At 44.8% G+C, this 20,558-nt stretch overlaps 1 protein-coding gene across 1 annotated transcript in view; it reads right to left on the bottom strand.

Annotated features, from left to right (window-relative positions):
* Window positions 1-17,400, bottom strand: part of BICRAL (BICRA like chromatin remodeling complex associated protein) — a 58,853-nt gene extending 41,453 nt beyond the window's left edge. Inside the window, exon 1 of the mRNA XM_087817397.1 lies at window positions 17,323-17,400. The gene's annotated coding sequence lies outside the window, so the exon portion shown is untranslated. The remainder of the gene's footprint in view (window positions 1-17,322) is intronic.
* Between the last annotated feature and the right edge of the window lie 3,158 nt (window positions 17,401-20,558).

Genomic DNA, 20,558 nt, shown 5'->3' with positions numbered 1-20,558 from the left:
CTCTAGCACTACTTTGATTTCTAGTTTCATTCAGAAAATATATCTTTTATGAAATGAAATGGAGATTTCTCGGAGTCACTTGTTTTTTTCCTAATAGAAAGGGGATCACTTTTAGAAAACATTTTAAATGAAGAGCAAAAATCCTACCAATGTGGTTTTTTTCTACTTTTAAAAATAATGGATAAATAAATAAAATTTAAAATAATGGATATTGTTGCACAGTGTCAGTCATCAGTAGTAAAAAGAACTGCTGTTTGCATCTCCATTCCCCAAATTCATTAAAATACAGTATGGTAATAATTAAGCTATTAAGATAAAAACTGCCTGAAAATTTTCCATATTTCCTCAAATATAATACGACACCATTGCTCTGCGTGAGTGTAGTTTGTATGCTATTATCCTCACTATGGAACTGCTTTAAAAAATACTTTAAGCCCAGCCAGCGTGGCTCAGTGGCTGAGTGTCGGCCTATGAACCAGGTCACAGTTCCATTGTGGGCCAGGGCACATGCCCGGGTTTCGGGCTCGATCCTCAGTAGGGGGCGTGCAGGAGGCGGCCGATCAATGACTCTCATCATTGATGTTTCTATCTCTCTCTCCCTCCCCCTGAAATCAATAAAAACATATTAAAAAAAAAAATACTTTGAGCCTGGCCCGTGTGGCTCAATTGGTTGGAGCACCGTCCCGTGCACCAGTCAGTGCACATACCTAGGCTTTGGGTTCGGTTCAGGTGCCTACGGGAGGCAACCGATCTATGCATCTGTATCTCTCACATTGTTTCTCTCCACATTCTTCCCTCTCTAAAACCAATTTAAAAAATACTCTGAAATGGGAGTAATTCTAAACCATTTTTCTTTTGTTAAGAATTAGTGTTAACAATCTGGTTAAAGTTGTTATGCAAACTCTTGACTCTCATTGCTTCCTGTCAATGAGTAACATTCAAAATATGTTGGTTTTACGGTATGTTCCAAGAAAAACAAGCCCTATAAAAACAACTAACAATATTAAGAAGCAAAATTCCATTTTACAAAGTTAATGCTTCCAAGGAAAGCAGCTGAGGTTCTCTTTTATAAAAGCAGATGCAAAAGGAAGATATGTGGGCAAAAATCAATTTAAAAAAATGTCTTTATTGATTTTAGAGAGAGGAAGGGAGAGGGAGGGAGGGAGATAGAAACATCAATGATGAGAATCGTTGATCGGCTGCCTCCTGCACGCCCCCTACTGGGGATTGAGCCTGAAGCCCGAGAATGTGCTGACTGGGAACAGAACCAGGAATTGAACCGAGATCTCCCGGATCATAGGTCGATGCTCAACCACTGAGCCACACTGGCTGGACGCAAATTTTGTTTTTTAACCCCCATCTGAGGAAATGCTTAGAGAGGGAGAGGGAGGGAAGGAGGGAGAGAGAAGGAAGGAGAGAGCGGGGGCAACATCGATGTGAGAGAGAAATATCGGTCAGCTGCGTTCCGCATGCGCCCAGACCAGGGATCCAATGTGGAAAACAGTCACACAAATCATTTTCTTTTCCACTTTTTAGGTTAATGCTGGGAATTTAATAGACATCTAAATGAACGCCTTTTTCTATACTCACTCCTGGGCTATACTGCTATAGATTATTTTTTTAAATATGTTTTTATTGAATTTTAGAGAGAGAGGAAGAGAGGATAGAGAGACAGAAACATCGATGAGAGAAACATTGACCGGCTGCCTCCTGCACGCCCCCTACTGGGGATCAAGCCGGAAACCAGGGCAGTGCCCTGGCCCCGATTTGAGCTGTGACCTCCTGGTTCATGGGTTGACACTCAACCACTGAGCCACACTGGCCGGACATGCTATAGATTATTGAACCCTCATAAGAGTCAAGTAACTTAAAACAGCCTCCAGTGGTCTAAGAATAAATTACTAGATTTCCTTCTTAAGGCCAACTCAGTATGATTTGTAAAAATTGTGTTATTTTTTAACTTAAAGCCACATCATTCTGCATGTGACAGTCCCAGTTCAGTGCCAGAACTGAATGGTGTTAGGGTGACTGTATAGCTGATTTAGAACACTGCCCATCTTCTAAGAGGTTTGTGCCTAAACACAGCCCTTTTCCTTGGGAAAGAGAGAGACTTTTCTGCTAGTTGATGGGCTGAGCCTATCTTATATCAATCCTGGGTCATTTATAACAGGGCAGATCCGCAGTTCTATCATCACCATCATTCAGTGTCATCCTTTTGGACAAATTAGAATGTTTCCTTTTCTTTTTGTTCTTTATCTTTTTGGTGTTTTTTTTGGTTGGTTTTTAGAATAATATTTCCTTGCTTCATTATGTCTTCATAATCTTTCCTTAAGAACACCTTATTTCTCTCTCTAAAGACTTATATTCTTAGATTTTGCCTCAGTAAAATTATCTTTCTATGGAGGTTTGTCATTATTTAACTTTTTCTTAAACTTCTGATGTTTGCTTGTAACTTTTGTTAATGCACCTCTTAACAATATCACAATTTTTCTTTAAGAAAGCACATTGAAATAGCATGGTATATTACCCAGTATTGTTATAATTTATCATAATGATAGCAAAGACTTGATTCAATGATTATTTATTAAAATAAGGCTGTGCTGGAGGGGTGGTGTAAAGGATTAAAGAAACACAAAAGACCCACACAAGTATATAAAGTATCCCAGCTCTCAAGTAGCTGATTATCTTATTGGAAAGGCAAGACACCTACATCTGAAATAATTTTCCAAACTGTAAGAAAGCATTATTAATGTGCATGAAAATAAACATATGCTAGTAGGGATATTTACAGTCATATTAACCCCCTTTTACAACTACCTGACATATCAAGGCACATGAGGTGATATAAACTAACAGCAGCTAACATTTCCTAAGAGCCCTACCCTCTGCCAGGCCCTTCACACAGTCGAACCCTTTAACATTTTCCTGCCAGGTATGTATTATTATCGCTATTTTTATAGTGAATGGAAGACACTTGCCAATGCTGCAGAATTTGTAAGTGGCAAGACAGAGGTTGGATCTCAAATCTCTAACTCCCAAGCCCTGCGGCTTCTCATCTCCGTAGGTGAAAACATGAGTTTTGGAAGGTTTGACTTCTGTAAAGGTTTCCCATGTCGAAAGATGGCAATTGAGAATCTTACAACACTTCCTCCCACAGCAAAACACCTCACTCCTCCATCAATTAAAATTCCAAAATTTAAGATCAACTTATAAGGTGTTTTTGCTGAGAAAAGTGAAGCATATTGTTTTAAATCTATCACTAGACCACGGTGTGCCTAAGCAGGGAGAACTCTATCGGCACTGGCTTGCAGAGAGCAGCTTTGGTAACACCACAGCCGACAGCGGTGGTTTAGTCTTTTCCACACAGGACTTCAGGGGAAGGAGTCCTTTCAACAAAAGGTGGCGGAGGTTCCATACCAGGCCTCTGGCTTTTGAAAACTCATTGTTGCCCTGGCCGGTGTGGCTCAGTTGCCTGAGCGTCGTCCCATTCACAAAGAGGTCACCAGTTCGATTCCCGGTCTGGGCATATGCCCGGGGTTTTGGGCTCGACCCCCAGTGGGGGGCATGTAAGAGGCAGCTGATCCATGTTTCTCTTTCTCCCTCTTCCTACCTCTCTCTAAAATCAATAAAAACATTTTTAAAAACTAATTGTTTCCCACACTGACTTTGCCACAGAACCCTCCTTTCTTACCCCCCTCACCCTACTCTCAACACCTATTAACTCCCAGGGGGTCTCGAGTAGCACAGCTGTCTCACAAGTGAGAGCCACCTGTGTGATTTAAAACTTTCCAGTAGTCAATTTTTATTTACTTATTTTTAATCCTCACCCGAGGATAATTTTTCCATTGCTTTTCAGAGAGAGAGGAAGGATGAGAGAGAGAGAGAGAAAAACATCGATGTGAGAGACACACTGACTGGCTGCCTCCTGCACGTGCTGTGACCGGGGCCGGGGATCAATCCTGCAGCCAAGGTACGTGCCCTTGGCTGGAATCAAGCCCAGGACCCTGCAGTCTGCAGGTCGACGCTCTAACCACCGAGCCAGACCAGCTAGGGCTTTTTAGTATGTATTTATTTGTCAAGGTATATTTTTATATTTAAATGAAACCAAAACCCATTCGCTATTCTCCACTTTCCCAGCAATTTCAAAACCTGTGTTCTGCTGAACAGTTTATCAGGACATTAATTTTTAGAAACTGGGTTTTAAAGTGACATCAGGTTTCTACCACTAAATTTCTCAGAGCCTTTCCTATACTAAACTGGGAATATCAAGAGGGGAATCTGTTAGATTTAATCTCTAAATATGTTGTTGGGGAAAGCTCTGTGTTACATTCCTTGCGGTTCTGATAAAAGTACTACTACACAACTAACAGGAATTTCAGGGGGCAATGCCCAGTCCTGGGAGGAAATACTGGGTGACAGGAATAGTTCACTTTAGACAACAAGTCTATTTTATTTTCTAAGGGGGCCACTCATTCATTCGGTATGAGCAGACTAGTCTAATTAAACACTGCTGTAATACTACTTTTTTATAACAATAATTTTAAAAAGCAGTCATAGTTAAGACCCAAATGGGTCAAGTACTGTGTTTATGTTTTATATGCATGATCTCACTTAACCCGTATGAACCCCCGCTGAAAGGCAAATTTCAATCCAGACAAAGAAACTGAGAGGCACAGCCCCTCAGAGAGGTCTTGTTAGTTACTCAAGACAGCACAGCAAGGAAAAGAACAAGAGAGGGAATTCAGATTTGTCTGGTTCCAAAGCTATTATTAACTACAATGCATCCTTCTTTTTAAGTCAAATCACTCCCTTGCTTGAAAACCTTTGATTTGTTAATAAGTGAGGGAGAGATTCAGATACTCAGGCCTTGCATTTAGAGCATTTCACAACCCAATCCCAATGTCCCTTCCCAGCCCTCCTTTAATTTTCCCCTCTCCTTTTACAAGCTGCTCACTCCATCCAAAGAAGTTTCCTCAGCCTTCCCCTCATACACTCCTCACCTAATTTAGCTCTTTCCCATCTAAATCCCCCTGCTTATGCTATCTCTTGGCCAACAAACTCCTTTAGGCTTCAGTTCAAATTCCATTTCCTAGATGTGACCCTTGGCTGCTCTTCTCTTATGCCCCACACCGCACCCATCAAGAAATGCCACCGAGCCCCAGCGGGGTGGCTCGGCTGGTTGGAGTGCTGTCCTGCCCACCAAAAAGGCTGCAGGTTTGGTTCCCAGTCAGGACACATACCTAGGTTGTGGGTTCGATCCGGTCAGGAGGCAACCGATTGATATTTCTCACATCAATGTTTCTCTCCCATCGATGTTTCTCTCTCACTCTCTCCCCGTCCCCCTTCCTCTCTCTCTAAAATCAATAAAACATATCCTTGGGTGAGGTTTAAATAAAAAAATAAATGCCATTGACTAGTCTTTCAAAATAGATCCAAATTTCAACCACATACAATCTCCATCACCATCTCCCTAGTCCAAGCTATCATCTCCCATCTGGTCTCTCTTACTTCCTACCTTACTTACTTCTCTCTTACTATCTATTCTCAACCCAGCCTCCAGAGTAAGCCCTTTAAAACGTAAATCAAGCCCAGCTGGGCGTGGCTCAGCGGCTGAGCGTCGACCTAGGATCCAGGTGATCGGGGTTCGATTCCCGGTCAGGGCACATGCCCGGGTTGCGGGCTCGATCAATGACTCTCATCATTGATGTTTCTATCTCTCTCTCCCTCTCTCTTCCTCTCTCTGAAATCAATAAAGATATATTTAAAAACAAACAAACAAAAAAACATAAATCAAAACCCTCCAGTGTATCCCCATTTCCATCATGGTAAAAACCAAAATCCTTTTCTGTGCTCAAAAGCCTTCTCTAGCCCTGGCTGGTGTGGCTCAGTTGGGCTGGGCATGGCCCAGCATACTGAAAGGCTGCCGGTTTGACTACGGTCAGGGCTCGTGCCTGGGTTGAGGGTTCGATCCCTGGTAGGTGGTGTGCAGGACGCAGCCGACTCACGTTTCCCACTTGCATCAATGTTTCTCTCTCCCTAAGATTTTTTAAAAATCCTTTCTATGTGAAGGCCTACACAAGTGTCCCCCTACCCCGCACCTCTCTGACCTGATTCTGGCCCTTGCTGACTTGCCAGGCCCTGACCTCACCAGCATGCTCCTGTCTCAGGCCCTCTGCGCTGGCTGCTCTCTGGCTGGAAGGCTGCTCCTTGGGTATCCTCAGGCTCACCCCTTACTTTCTTCAAGTCTCTGCTCAGATGATCATGACCTGCTATGACCCCCTTCCCCCCCCCAGTATTCCACACCTTCCTCATCTTGCTTTATTTCCCCTGTAACTTACTACCAAGTTTACCTAGGTTTACTATCTGTCCTCCTGCAAGAACAGGGCCTTGGTCTTTTCTTCACTGAGGCATCCTAGAGCCTGGAGTGGCACCTGCCACACATTCAGTGCCCAACAGTATTTGCTGTATGAATGGTGGATGGCTGGTCTCAAGCACTTGGCACTTACCATGTACTGTCGTGTATTTTTGCTATGCATCTAGTGAGATTACGGGTTCCTGTACTCTCCAAGGGCCCTGTACAAAATGAGCACTTAATAAATATATGATGAAATATCAGGGCAGTGGCTTTTTCTTTCATAGATCATTACAGTAATGATTTTTCAAATTCCGTTTAGAAAAGAGACATTCTGGAAAGCAGCAGAAGAAAAAATGCAAATATTTAATTTTAAATTAATCATAAAAGGATGGAAATATTTTAAAGGTGTGTGTATATAATGCATATACATTATACAAATCCATGTCATGCTCTGAAGATATTTGTTTCATGACTTTTACAGCATCTTATATCCTGAAGACATTCTTGAGAGTCAAGCTCAAGGTAACATTTTGATAGTAAGGTAATTTGAAACACGGAATATTTTTACTTTATTTTATTTTTAAATATGTTTTTATTGATTCGAGAGAGAGGGAGAGGGGGAGAGAGGTAGAAATATCAATGATGAGTCATTGATTGGCTGCCTCCTGCACACCCCCTACTGGGGACCGAGCCCACAGCCCTGGCATGTACCCTGACCAGGAATTGAACCTTGACGTCCTGGTTCATAGGTCGACGCTCAACCACCGAACACACCAGCCAGCAGAACATATTTTAAATAATAATTATGAGTTGGGAATTTATGTAATATGTGACAAAAATAAAAAAATGTCAAATAGGTTTTGTGTCACATCTTTTAATCTAATGATAGCAGAAAGTTCTAACTGAGGAGCATCTAACTATAATGAAGAAAATGTGTTCTATAAAACAATTTATCTAAATTTATACTATACATGTATTCACAGAACTAAAGTATTTTTGAAAAACCATTTAGACAATGTTCTAACATTAGATGAAGGTCTTTTCAGGCATCTGGCTGTAGTGCATGTACAGTTCTCTGTGAGGACTGGATCTGCAAACAGACCCCTGCACAACTTCTGCTAATTTCTTTTTTTTAAAATATATTTTTTATTGATTTCAGAGAGAGGAAGGGAGCGGGGAGAGAGAGAAACATCAATGATAAGAGAGAGTCACTGATTGGCTGCCTCCTGCACACCCCCTCGCTGGGGCTCGAGCCTGCAATCAGGGCATGTGCCCTGACCGGGAATCAAACTGTTATCTCCAGGATCATAGGTCGATGCTCAACCGCTGAGGCACGCAGGCTGGGTTCTGCTAATTTCTTAATTGATTATATGTCTAATCTAACCTTGAAACTTTGATATTATAGCACACATGAAGAGAGAATGTATAGTGATATATCATAAAATATCATACAAACAAGGTAAACACACCTTCTCTGGCGTGCAGTAGGTGTTTTGTGCAGCACAATGTCCATTTCACATTTCCAAGTATTTCCTTCCAGGGCTGGACACTGTCCCTTGAAATTTCTGTTAGTTGTCTAACTTTGTATGGAATATCTTTGTTTGCCAAACACAAAGATTATAAATGTAATCTCTCAAAATGGCATCCAGGTGTCTCTAGTTCTACTATTAAGAAATGATTTCTGAAAAGAATTATAAACTTCTCTAAGTTACTTTATATTTGTAAAACTTTCAGGTACATTGCACTAAAACTAAGTTTAGTCAGCAACTATAGTTTTTCAATTCAGGAGAAATGCTTAAGGCTTTAAAAACTACTCCTAAGGGATGGGAGGGGTTGAGAAAAAAAAGAGAAAAAACTCATGGACAGAGACAGCACTGTGAGGACTGTGGGGGGAGAGGGGGTGGGGAGAGGTGGAGAAGGGGATGGGGGGATAAATGGTGACAGGAGACTTGACTTGGGGTGGCGAACACACAAAACAGTGTACAGATGTGTTGTGGAATTGTGCACCTGAAACCCGTATAATTTTGTTAACCAGTGTCATCCCAATGAATTCAACAAAAAGGGAAAAAATTGTTGCTAAAAATCCACTCATGGGGGTGGCCCAAACACTATAAAATACTTCCTAAGGAGCACTGAATATCAATTCTAAAATAAAAACTTAACCAGTAAATCAGATAAACTGATTTGTCTTTTTAAAAAAATTATCATAGGAATCCTATCTAAAATATACTGCAAGCAACTTGAAAGATGGTTGATTTCCATACATACAACAGCAGTCCCAGCACTCCTGACTCATGTTCAAAATATTTAGTCTTCATACCAAATTTTGAAATTCTCTCCCACAATATACTTACCACAAGATTTTGAAATTCTTCATCAGGCTTACCTAAATTAGGTAAATTAGGCTGACCACTAATAAGGAGTGAAAGGGCCGTGCTCCCTGGGCGAGGGGGCAAATTCTAGTCCTTGCGGCCGTGCATGAAGGGCCGCCTCAGGCTTCAGCGAGCACCAGAAAGCTCAGGAGCTCTAAGCCGGCGCGGGGAACTCAGGGATCCTCAGTGAGAATGCTGCCAGGTCTGTTACTACCGCTGCCTGTCAGGGTTAAGCTTTCTTGTAGAGTAAAAAGGAAATGATTCGTTTTGACATGCTATCTCACTGGCCACAACCGAGTAAATCTGCCTTACACTCAACTTATATGGCCTCTCTAAAATAACATTTCCTTAAAGCAATTCACATGTAGTATATTTTAAATACTTTCCTCCCAAATCTGTGCTATGATTACTGTGCTTACATTGACAATATTTCAAACAGAAGAACATGAGCTACACAATATCAATTTTAAAGGTCTTATTTTTAAAAGATTCTCTTTTCCAATTAGGATTTTTAAAGTGAAAGATATGGTACATAATCCCTAAATACTACCAAATATAGAGCTATGATGGTCTCCACGTCTGACTCATCATACTATGCAAATAAAAACTGAATTATCGGGAGAAGGGGCAGAATAAGTGCTTAGACCTAAAACTTGACAACCCACCTAAGTAGACTATTTTTTTGGTCACAATTTTTATTTAGTCATTAAATCACTACTTTTCCCTATTCTTTCTATTGAAACAAAGGTGATCCCATTTTAAGACCTCAAAATGTTTGTTTACCCTGGTTGGCAGTCATTTGTAAATTAAATTTATACATGGGCTTAATACCAGTGGCAAAATGTATGATGCATGGGTGGGTGGTATATATTCAAATCCCAGCTCTGCGTAGTAATATAACCTTGGGCAAGTTATTTATCCTTTCTAAACCTCAGTTTTATTATCTAGAAAATGAAGATAAAACCAATCTATAGGGTTGTTGTGAGAATTTCATAATATTAAACCCATCAAGGCTTGAAATAATATTAAGGTTTAACAAATATTATTTCTCTTTCCTTGTGAAAATGTTTCAGTCACAGGTTAGGACACAAAGTTTAACTGCTGATGATACAATGAAGCATCCTGGATTTTGGTTGAACTGAAATAAGCCTTTTCTAGAAAGGCAGTATCTTTCAAACCTCATTCCCACACACTCAGAGTTTTTATTTCAGGTAATATAAGTGTTTGTGTTTTCAAGATAGCCAAAGAACCCACAAAAACAGGAAATGTTCAATTTTACAACTTTATTTAAAATAAATTTATAATTTATTCATCACAACCATATAAATTAAAATTGATTAGGATTAAGAGACCTGGTTAAGGGAGGTCTCAGGATCTTTTCCTCAATGGAAGCGCATATGAGGTAAGAAAAAAAAAAAGACCAAACCCCCAGCTGCTTCTCCCCAGGACCTTCCCCTCGCCTTCCCTGACAACACGCGGACGGCACGTGAGCCTCGTGGACCGCACTGCAGAAGGGGAGCACCCGGCCGCGCAGCTCCACGGGGACCCCACCCACAAGGTTTCCCACTGAGGGCTCGCAGTCCACGCCCCACCCCTTCCCGCCGGCACCCCCACTGCGCGCGCCCCTGCACCCCAAGTTACCCGCCCCGGCGAGCCCGTGGCGCAGAGGCGCGGCCCGGCTGCCCCCCCACCTGACGCGGTCTGCACCCCGGCTCCTCCCTCCTCACGCTCGGACCCCTCCGCCTCTGCCCCGCCAAGTCCCTGCTGTCTTCTCAGGGAAGACTGCAGACATCCCATCGCCTGCCCTACTCCCCCGTTCTCGGATTTCACGTCACCCCACTTGTTCTGCAGACAACTGGGACGAGGGGCCTCACGAAAGGAGAACGACGGCGGGTCCGAGGGGAGGATGGGGAGGGAGGGGAGGGGTGCTACACACTTCCACTCGGTACTGTCTGTAAAAACCATTCCCCAATACTCATTTCCATTGTACCCGAAACCTACGTAATTTTATTAACCGTTACCCCAATAAATTCCATTTAAAAAAGGAAAAAAATACCTCTCTCCCTCCACCCCCAAGTATTCCGATTTGTCTCACCACCCGCAGAGGTGGAGGGTCACACCCAGGATCCCCCAGCGAGGGCTCTGCTGACTCCCCTGCTCTAGAACCCGCTCCCTCGGGCTCCCATCAGCACCCAGTCAGCAAGTGCTATGCTAAAGGCTTAAAATAAGTCAGTGAACAGAGAAAGAAATAAAGATTCCTGGGTCCCACCCCAGAATCTGTCTACAGGTGACTGTCCCACATACTCAAGTTCAAGACCATGATGTGAGGAAATACCCTCCATAGTCCCAGTAATCTGAGATTTGATTTCTAAAGCTACTTTCTTCCACAGAAAATACAGTACTTTGGAAATAGTCCAAGGCATTATGCAAATAATATATGTACCTGTCACAATGTTTAAATGTTAATTCTTTTTCTATTGTGGCAAAAAGTATATATATAAGATTTACCATTTTCAAGTGTACAGTTCAGTGGCATTAAGGTACATTCACATTGTTGGGGCGACTTGGCATTAGCCGGCTCCAGAACTTTTTTATTTTTTTAATCCTCACCCAAGGATATTTTTTCCATTGCTTTTCGGGGAGAGTGGAAGGGGGGGAGAAACACCGATGTGAGAGAGACACATCGATTGGTTGCCTCCTGCAGGCACCCCGACCAGGGCCGGGGGGCAAGCCTGCAACTGAGGTACGTGCCCTTGGCCGGAATCGAACCTGGGACCCTTCAGGCTGTTGGCTGACGCTCTCACCACTGAGCCAAACCGGCCAGGGCTGGCTCCAGAACTTTTTAGTCATCCCAAATTGAAATTCTGTACCCATTAACTCATTTTTAACCCAGAATGATTTTCATGGTTAAAGTCACTGGCCCCACTCCCACTGGCTCCCCTCGCCTTGCTGCCCAGCCATCACTCCAGGGTTCACCGCTGCAACCGGCCTCATCTCCGAGCTCCTCTCCGTCACCCCTGGGAGGCAAACTCCAATCCTGGTTGAACTGATCACCTGCCTGTCTTTGTTTCCTTTGTGAGAGGTGGATGTTGCTGGCAGAAAACCTTGCAACTAACACGACTGAGTGGTCACCTTAAATTCAGACCCAAGCCACAGCCAGACACTCAACGCCCAGGATTCCTACCTCGGTTTCCAGTGAGTTCGCTGTCCTGCTGTCCGAGGTGAGGTGTCCTTCTCACCTCCAGCCACCCACAGCCCTTCTTCCTTTACTCTAAGTTACTAGCCCTGCCTCAGACTTCACCGAGGAAACCAACCATATATTCTCCCTCCAATTCATAAGCCTTGTCCTTGTGCTCATTCGCTCTGCCTTCTCTCCTGCGACTGCAAGTCTTTGGCTCCCACCAAAGGCAGGCCCTCTTCTGCTCAGAATTCCCTCTCACCTCAGAATCCTGCCCTTTTGGTCTTCTGCCTTCTCTCTTCTGCCTTAGTCTCTCCCTCTCTTAGCTACTCTCATTAGCCTATCTGAACATGCTCATCTATTTCCCATGGTGTTTTTTTAAAAAAAAGATCTTCCTTGACCCCACTTCTCTCCCCAATCACTGCTGTGCTGCTTCTGTCCTCACTTTACAACAAAACTCCAGCAAGCGGTCTCCGTTCACTTCCCTCCCTGTCCCCTCAACGTGCTCCAGTCTGGCCTCCATCCCCTGTGCCGCTGGCACTACTTGTCAAACACCACCTCCAGCTGCCAAGTCCAAATGGACCTTTCTCCTCACGGTTTAACTTCTCAGCAGCACTTGGCAGGGGGACCAGCCCCTTTCCTGAAAAGGGTAACTCACTCTCCCACTTTAATGGCCGAAACTCTGTCTCCTTTAGCCACTGGGAGTGTTTTGAGCTCGATCTTAAGGCCTCTCTGGTCACAAATAATCTCAACCAGTTCCATGACATAGCACGTGTATGCTAGTGAGTCCCAAACTGCATGTCCACTCCTCAGAGCAACTTGAATATTCACTGCCTACCTCACTTCACTTGGATGTCTCACAGATATTTAAAAAACATAACACGTTCCACACAGAACTCGTTACCCACCCCGCCCACCTGTTCCTCTCCCAGTCTTCTCCAGCTAGCAAATAACACCAGCAGCCCCCAAGGCTTAGGCCAGAATCCTGAAGGCATCCTTGATTCCTCTCTCCACAGCCAACCCAGTAAGCAAGTACTTCTGATTCCACCTCCAAAATATACCTGAAACCCACTGTCTACTCTGCTGCATGCCCACTGCCACTGCGCCTGCCAGTCTCAAGCTGACACTGCAACAGCCTCCCTGCTTCCCACAGCAGCTGTGATCTTTAAAAAACAAAAAACGAATCACTGCCCCAATTAAAGCCCTTCAAAAGCTTCTCATTCTCATTAAAATAAAATCCCCCAACAGCCATACTGCCTAATACAAAAGGCCCTGTAGGATCCTCCAACTCCATCTCAGTCCTACTCCTCCTGCTTCTGTTCTAACACCCATGACCTTCTGGGCATTTCTGGTCTTTGCACTTGTTCCCAGGCCAGGACCGTCTCCCCAGCTTTTCACCTGGCTAGCACAAGCTCATGTTTCAAGTCCCAACTCAACGTCACCCCTTCAAAGGGACGCTCCTTGGCTCTTACCAGCAAGTCATTCCCCACAACAAACTCTGTTACATTCACCAGCTTATTAACTTCTAATACTTTTTCTTAACCTGCAATTATATTATTTACTTATTTCCTGTTTTCCCCACTATACTGTAAATTCCACAAGGGCAGAGATTTTGTCTTGAATTCCACTAAAGGCTACTTTAAAATAAAGAAGCTGCTGTTTCCCAGTAAGCAGGTTTATTTTAGATTCCCCTTCCTTTCAAGCTTTATTGGATTTTAGTCAAAGAATATAATTACTTTGGCATTTACCATGAAAAACAAGGGGAGAAAAGCCACACAGGCCAGGCAAAGACTAGAAATCCACCCACCCACTGGCCTAGACTAGATGCAGACTGCACAGGTATTCAATAGCTACTGCTTACAAAAATTTAAAAGTGTGGACATACAATTTTTACATCAAAAGATCAAAGTTTTCAACCGTTTCCCCTAGCAATTACTAAACACAACAGTGATTTGAGAATAAAGAAAAGCAAGCACAAATGTGGTCTTTGCTCCAGAGAAGTCAATGATTCATCACTGACTCGGTTCTCATTTTGGTGAGGTTGGCTAGTTGTCACCACTGGCTCTGACGTTTCTTCCTGACCTCCGTGTCTTTATGCATACTCTTCTTATCAGGCCTCATGTTTAGAATAATTTCCCCATCCTACTTCCCCCAAACGCAAAAGATAAAATTCAAGTATCAGCAAAAAAACCCCCAAACACCCTTTTCTTCCAAGGATTTCTCGCTAGGCTTTTATTTTAGGTCCCTTTCTACCCTATTCCTAATTTCTTTATCAATCCCAGATTCAACTCTGTTTCTATTGCATAACTGTCTGGAATAAACTAGAGGGCTCATCTAGGCGTAGAAGCCCGTGTTACTTCTCAGTAGAATGAGATGACAGGCTTTTTAAAATGTGCTCAGATTTTAAAGCCTTAGGATACCTAAGCCTTCTTTCTGTAAGAAAATAGTTCAGACACTGAATAAATGGCAGCTACAGGAGAAAAATAAAAATGAGAATGGACCAGGTTTCGTGGTCCAATTCATAAAGAGCAGCAGTGCAGTGCTATTCTGAATGCGTCTCTGTGGCACACTGGAATCACCTGGAGAGCTTTTCCCTAACACTGACTGCAACATACTCGGATACAGGAGGCCCTGGGTGGGCCAGAATTTCAAAACTGGAGGGAGTTAGGGGCGTCAAGAAGCAAAAGTCAGCTTAGAACTCAGGACTGTCTAAAGCATTGAACCTTTGAGAAAAACCCAAATGGCCCTAACAAATAATGACGAGGTGAAGTTGCAACTCTCTTTAAAAACCTCTCTCTAGTGGATTCTATTGCTCAGATTTGGAAACCAAAGGTGCAGAGCCAAGAGCATTGGCTTCTGGGATCCAATGTCAATTCTACCACTTAAATCTGCAAGATCTTGACCATTTCGTCTATCTTGGTTAACATTAGCTCCTTTCCCTGGTAAAGGTAGAATAAAATCAGTATTGCAGGGCTGATATGATAAACAGGAATTAAATAAAGCACCAAGCACAGTTCTCAAATACTATATAATGGATGTGGTTTTTTTTAAAACACGAGGACAGACTGGTGCCACTATGTTACTTTCATCCACTAGAAATTAACTATTTACTTTCCATCTCTGTGGACTCCTAAAGAGACAGAAGCTTAACAGACTTTTCCCCTCCTCCCAACCATCTTTTCAGTAACAATTAAACGTTAAAACCTGCACCTCTCTCAGTATGGAGCTACTGCAGGACAGATACTTAAATGGATGCTTTTAAGAAAACACTTGAGTGAGTTAAGGAAGTGAGAAGCCTTATACCGATGAGAAAGAGACTGCCCAGAACACAGGGCAGTTGTGCTTGTTTTTGTTTTTAACATTTCTACTGGTTTTTAGAGAGAGAGAGGACGGGAGAGGGGGAGAGAGTTCTAAGGCTTTTTAATTTACTGCCGCTGGGAATAGGCAGCACGAAGGCCAGCAAGGAGTTTCAAATCACTGGAGCCCATCACCGTCCCACGACCTGACAACTAGACGAATGTCTCTCCAGGGTTGTTTTAAAACACAAGCAGCTAAAAAAAAACATAAAACGAACGCAAGGGAGCTACAGAGAACCGCGCTACTGGAAGGCAGACTGGCTCCGTCCCGGACTCTCCGCAACTGTAACCTGCTCAGACTCCACCGTCAGAATCGACTGGAAGGCGACGGAGGAGAAGCCTCAGCGCGCTGCCGCCGCCGGGCCGGGGCACAAAGCCGCCCAGTTTCCGGCCGCAGAGATGACGGGACCCTCACCCCCGTGCCGGCCTCGGGGACGCGGGCCCAGGGAGGGGACCCCTCGGCCGCCAGGCCGGCCGCAGCCCACTCCCCTCTTCCGACACAGCGGAGAGGAGCGGGGCGCAGCGCCCCGGCCCCTTCCCCTCCGCGCCGGCGGCTCGTCCTTTGGGCCTGGGGGCCCGGAGGAGGACAAGGCTCCGCACGCCCGGCCCCACCGGCAGGTCTCGGCGCCGGGAGCCTGGCTCCCCCTCGCCCCGAACCCCACGGCGCCCGGGCCGCCGAAGCGCCCACAAAGGGCGCCGCCCGCGCCGCCAGGGAAGATGGCGCCCGCGGAGCAACTGCGCCACCAGCCCTGGCGACCGGCCAGGCCCCGCGCCATCTTAGCACCTTCCAACCGCCGCCGCCGCCCCCCGCAAGATCCCGCATTCGGGGCGACTCGGGGGGCGCGAACCGCCTCGGGCCCGCGCACTCTCGGCCACAATAGTGCCGCCAGAGCCCCTCTCCTCTTCGGCCCGCCGCGGGGGCCCCGGTCCTCCGCGCGCCGCCGGGGCTCGTCCGGCCGGGCCGCGGGTCCTCGGCGTGTCCGGGGTCGGGCGGCGGGGAGGGACGGTCCGGCCGGCGGGCGGGCGGGCGCGCGCCGGGGAGCGGGCCGGGCGGGCGGCCCCGCGCTCTCCCCGCCACGGCGGCCCGCTCCGCGCCGCGGCCGCCCGCGAGAGCGCCGAGGAGGAAGCCGGGGTGGAAAATAAACCCGGTCCCCGCCGCCTCCTCCCCACCCTCTCCCCTCCCCCTGCCGAGGCGCGGGGTCCATTTTGCCGAGAAGAAAGAAAATGCGATTCACACCCAAGAGCTTCCGAGAAAGAAAAGAAACGAGGGGGGGAAAGCCGAGGGGAGGAGATTGGAAAGCAGATTTTTCTTCCTCGCCCGCCGTCACTCGGCCCTCCCTGCCCCCTGCTCGCGGCCCCGCCGCGCCGTCCTCCCCTCGCCGAGCCCGCTCCCTCCTTCCCGGCTCCCGGCGGCTCCGGGGGGCGGAAAACACACACTCGCGCACACAACTAATTTTAAACCGGCTCAATCAATGAGTCATTAAAAGGCTTCCCTCCCCTCTCCTCCCCACCACCAACCGCCACGCCACCCCCTTCCCAGGCTCTCCCTCTCCCCGCTCCAGAAATTTGCATCCGCGGGGAAGGAAAAAAAAAAAAAAAAAAAAAAGGCGCCGGGGGCCCCCACCCCGCCGCGGCGCCCCCGGCCCGGCCCCGCCACCCCCCGTCCGCCCGCGCCCCCGCCCGAGACACTGAACTTGGTCTTCCCGGGCCCGGGCGGCGCTGGGAAAGGCATAAACACTCGATTCCCCTTTTCTCCGTGTCCATTAAACATCCACCCACCACCACCATCACCCACCCACAAACCCACCCCCCCCCAAAAAAAAACACAGCCTTAGCCAATAGCTCTCTGGGCTGAAACCTAATATCCTGGTTTTGGCAACTCGGTGTTTAATTTGCTTCTCTTTCTTTTCTGTCTGTCTGGAGATAGATCTCCAGTCCCCCCTCCCTCGCTTGTCCCCTCCCCGAAGGAAAGAGGCAGAGGAAGGAGGTTGTGTGTTTTTTTTTTTTTTTCTCCTTGAAATTTTTATCACAAAATTATAATACACTCAAAGGGAAACTCACCGTCATGAAAAAGCAGTGCCTTGTCAACGGGGTTTCTGCGCCATCGCACCAGGGGCGGCGGCGGCGGCGGCGGCGGCGGGCGCGGGGCGCGGGGCGCGGGCGCGGGAGCTCCCGGCCGAGCGGCGCCGGCCACACGCGCTCCGCTCTCTCTCTCTCGCTCACCCCCGCGCCGGGCGGCGGGCGCCCGCTCCCCGCGCCCGCCCGGCCTTCATGCTCTGCGCCCGGGCAAACCGCTCGGCTGCTCGTCTACCTCCAAACTTCGGTTCTCGCCTAGCAAAAAATGTGAAGATTAGGATTTTTTTAATTAAAAAAATTAAAAAAAAAAAAAAAAGCAAGCTCCCAAGATGTTAATTCCTGTTTCCTTTGGGATTTTTTAACTTCAGAAATATACTAGTTTACTCAAGAAACAGGTTTTATTTGGCTTATTTTTAAAAAAAAATTAAAATCGACAAGATACGTGCTCTTCTCCGCAGGCGCCCTGCACACACACACACACACACACACACGCACGCACGCACACACACTCACACTCTCCAGTTTTAGCTCGAAGTGGGGGGGTTGTTAAAAACAATATTTGTTTAGAACTCTAATTAGAACAAGCCCCAGTAAATACTTTTTTTTTTTGCATTTTTTTTTAAAAAAAAAACGAAAACGTCACTTTTAACTTAGTTATTTGGCAAATAATCCACTCATTCTAACTTTTAAATGTACTAAGCTTTCCTTTGCAACACAATGCTGTAAAACCTTATCTGTGAAACCTGAATATCAACATTAAACAGAAAAAACAAAGCAACTTTAGCGGCCAAGAAGTAGGTGAGGAACTAAGTCTCTCTCAAAACCTCCAATTCCCACTACCTCCTCTTTATATGTAGATATCCTTTATCACCACGTTTGTGGAACTTTCCTTACATAATCCCCCATCTTAAAAAAGGAGCTACCCAACCTTTTAAGTGTAATTACCGCCCATTTTAAATCTCGAATCTCATTGTTGAGAGTCTCCAAGAACCACCTAGCACACAGAGAGCGTTTAAGTAAATGTTAACTATGATAGTGTGGATTGGGAGAGGCTGCCTTTGTGGTCTAGGTTAACTGCATTTATTTTTCCTGTAAATGCCCACGAAAATACAGTGGGGCTTTTGTTGCTGTCTTTTAGTTTAAATAAGCATCAAGGATAGATAAAGGATGAGTTGTATAAGCATGTGATTTGGATTTTAAAAAATTTATATGTAAGCCACAGAAATGTTCCAAAATTATTTTAAATTAGTTTGTAATGCACACAGCAATGGGGTCTTGTGATAAAGAGAATGCCCAAAACCATGTTCCCCAGATATTTAGTGAGTTCTAAATAAAATTATCCCTAGATTTAAATTACTTACACAAAATTGTTGTTTAGTTATTATATCCCCTTAGCCTCAAGCACCTTGCTTGCTTATATACGAGTACTGTAACTATACTGTATTGCACAAAATGAATGTCAGAGTTAGCATCAATGTTGTCATATTCAAGATAGGAGATCTGACATGAAAAACAAACCATATCTTCTTGTACTAATTGCCACTTTCTCCTTCACAATGTATGAGTTGTATTTAAGCTTTCCTTATAAATACATACATTCAGTGACTTTGTATCACATAGTATCATTGAGGTGTTTTCTCATGTGTTTCACAGCCAGCCAAGGCCTTCCTGGAACAGTCGTCTTTGCATAAATTAGCATATTTCTCTACATTTGACGGTTGGACCGACCAGTTTTCTAATTGGCTTGGGAAATTTTTAAACATGTTTTAAAGTGCCTTTGGATTGGTTGGAATTTAATTATAATACCCATTTTTGAAGGATTACATTTCAAAAGAGTCCATAATTCAATGCAATTAGGACCCACCAAGCAAGTTTTACAGCTGTTGCTCCACAGCTCCATGAAATATGAATGGACTTCAGAAAGCGATTCTCTCAAGTTGGCCCAAACCCCAAAGAAACACACATTGGACTTTGAAAGATCACCAAACAAAGCTGAATTCATATACCGGTAAAGAGTATAGACATTGCAGGCTTTTTAAAGAATGCCCAAATGTAAGAACACTGACATTTACAGAGAGCCTACTAAGTGCCTCCTATGTACTTACATACATTATTGACTGAACCTCCATGAAAACCTGTAGAATGAGGCTTAGTTACCCTGATTTTGCAGATAAGGCTCCTAATGGCTTTAGTAATTTGCCTGGAGTCATCGGTCTAGTAAGGGCTGGTGGGGGAAACCCAGTTCAGGTTGATTCTAAAACACTCTTCGAGCCCTGAAAAGGACCTGGAAACAAGCAGTCCTTGCTGTTTGAATATAAACAGGGTTCAGTGCTGTGGTGTAGGCAGGGGGAACAACTCTGTACTTTATGAAGACCTACTTTGAGAATGCCAGTTGTCAAATCTACTTTTAAATGTTTTTGAGATAGCAGTGGGGAGAGTTTCAGATTCATCAGGCACCACCAAAGTTGAAATCACGTAATAAAACAAAACAAAAAACCATTTTTTAATTTTTCCCATGTGATTAAAAAAACCATTTTAAACAAGGAATATGCCTGTGTATGTAAAATTTAAATTATGGTATATGTAGACAGGATTTTGGTATCTAAATGTAAGATTAGGAAACTTTTTAAGAGGAACCTTCTTAAAATGGCTTGACTATTGCAAATAACTTTAATTGTATTGCCTACAATTTAATTATGTACAATTAAATGGTCACTCCTATGGTTCCTATCTGTGTAGGTGACCTAGAAAGAAGGGCAACTGGACAGAAGAAAAAAAAAGAGGTATAATTATAGTTGAACTTTTTGAGCATGAGTCTGGGCCTCCACATAAACAGGCCCAATGTCCACATAACAATTAAAAGTGAAAATGCTTCTGAGTTTGTTCTTTTGGTGTGTGTGTAGGTTCTCCCTCCAAATGTTTCTCTTGTTGGTTGTCCATTCTCAGAGGGGGTAAATGCAAATGCTTGAGCTGAGGTGCTGATATGCATGACTGGATGTGCCCAGATCCCAGAAATACCCAAATATACCAGGTGAGCAAGTAAGTGCTCCATGCAGTGTTTATGAAATAAAAATGTAAGAATTCCCTATCTGCATAAATAAGGTGCACACCTTTATCTGTACCTCTAGAGGAACTTACATGCTTGGGCTTTAGTGCACTGGCTCTATACTCAGACTGACCTGGGTTCAAATTCTACCTCTGTCTCACACACCAGGTATGTG

The sequence above is a fragment of the Miniopterus natalensis genome, chromosome 5 (assembly GCF_054644295.1).
Source record: "Miniopterus natalensis isolate mMinNat1 chromosome 5, mMinNat1.hap1, whole genome shotgun sequence".
NCBI lineage: Eukaryota > Metazoa > Chordata > Mammalia > Chiroptera > Miniopteridae > Miniopterus > Miniopterus natalensis.
Note: the sequence above shows the minus strand (reverse complement) of the source record. Positions and strands in the feature narration are given on the sequence as shown.